The sequence below is a fragment of the Esox lucius genome, chromosome 22 (assembly GCF_011004845.1).
Source record: "Esox lucius isolate fEsoLuc1 chromosome 22, fEsoLuc1.pri, whole genome shotgun sequence".
In the NCBI taxonomy this organism is placed as follows: domain Eukaryota; kingdom Metazoa; phylum Chordata; class Actinopteri; order Esociformes; family Esocidae; genus Esox; species Esox lucius.
This window is the reverse complement of record NC_047590.1, coordinates 9,324,327-9,325,728: the sequence shown is the minus strand read 5'-3', so window position 1 is coordinate 9,325,728 and position 1,402 is coordinate 9,324,327.

Below are 1,402 nucleotides of genomic sequence, written 5' to 3'. Positions count from 1 at the left end.
TTCAAGATGGCGTTTGGTGAGTATTGTTTTTGTTTTTTTCTTTACTCCAACACCAGACCCCGCCCCTCCGCTTACTCGAATTCCCTCTCGACAAATCGAATGAGAGCGCGAGTAACCTGAAGTCGTCTGGCATCCAATCAGTGAGGAAAAAAATAAATGCATACTTGGGGTACATCTCAATACAGTACGCTTTTATGTCATCTCTTTCAAATGCACTTATCTGGAAACATTTGAATGGTTAAAATAGTCAAATAAATTGTCTAACACGACTTTGTTTTTGCCAACCTTATTTTGTTTCACATCTGTCTATGATGAGAGACAATGCCACTTACCCCTGTGGAGTAGATAGGAATATTGTTGATAATTATAGCAAGTTCACCCAACGCTGGAGCTTTTTAACATTTCATTATGGTGAACTGGTGGATAATTATTTGAGAGGAAAGCAATCTTCAGAGACACATTTCCTGTGCTTGCATACAGAGTTGTATGACAATCACAGCCTCTCAAGCCTTTTTATTGTGTTGTTCACAGATACAGTGTTTGGAGAGGATCGCCTTAATCTCCCCTGCCTCATTGTGATGCCTGAGTTGATTTGCAGAGACATGGGTCTCCACAGCCACGAGTGTCTCAGGGCAATGGGTTTGCCTCCTGCCTGTTGGTAGCCGAAGAATTCCTCTGACTGCACAAGGTGATCTTTCAGGCTAAATTGGTTTTGATGGATGAGGCTATGATTAATGCACTCAGGCAACAGTGCCTCTCTCTTTCTACACCCTCCATCCGCCACCCACCACTCGACAACTCTCTCCCTCAACGCACAAAGGCATCTGCTGTGTCCTCCTATTCTACTTTTATGCTACTGTAACACAGAGTCAGTGTCTGGGATAGTTGGCATTCTTTGATGTCAAAAGTGATTTGTCACACTGTAGTGTTTTTCCAAGCTGCACTGATGTGGTCATACCTACACAAATACAACACCTCACTGTGGGTTAGGAACTTTGTTGCCAGGCGAAATACTGTAGCGTTGTGTTGAACGATCACCACAGCAGTCCTTAGAAAAACAGTAGTCACTTTCAAATGAATTGGTAGGATTATTAATGATCCTTGCTTTGGTGTTTGTTCCTCTGGATTGAAAAGGTCTGGCCCAACAGGCCCTATTGAACTTTTATACCCCCTAGTCTATGGAAGCCACAAGTCTGCCCACAATGCAGTGCTGAGCCCATTGCTCATTTACTTCACCTGTGGAGTGCTACCTGAGGAGTTGCAGGGCTGGGGATATTGTTTTCGTCAGTCATATGGAATACAGGCGGCTCAGGGCGCAGTGTTTGCATCCTGGCCGAGGGTTTTACGTACCGGGGTTCAGCATAGGGCGGCGCAAATTGCCACAGGGTGCCCCGGGAGGATG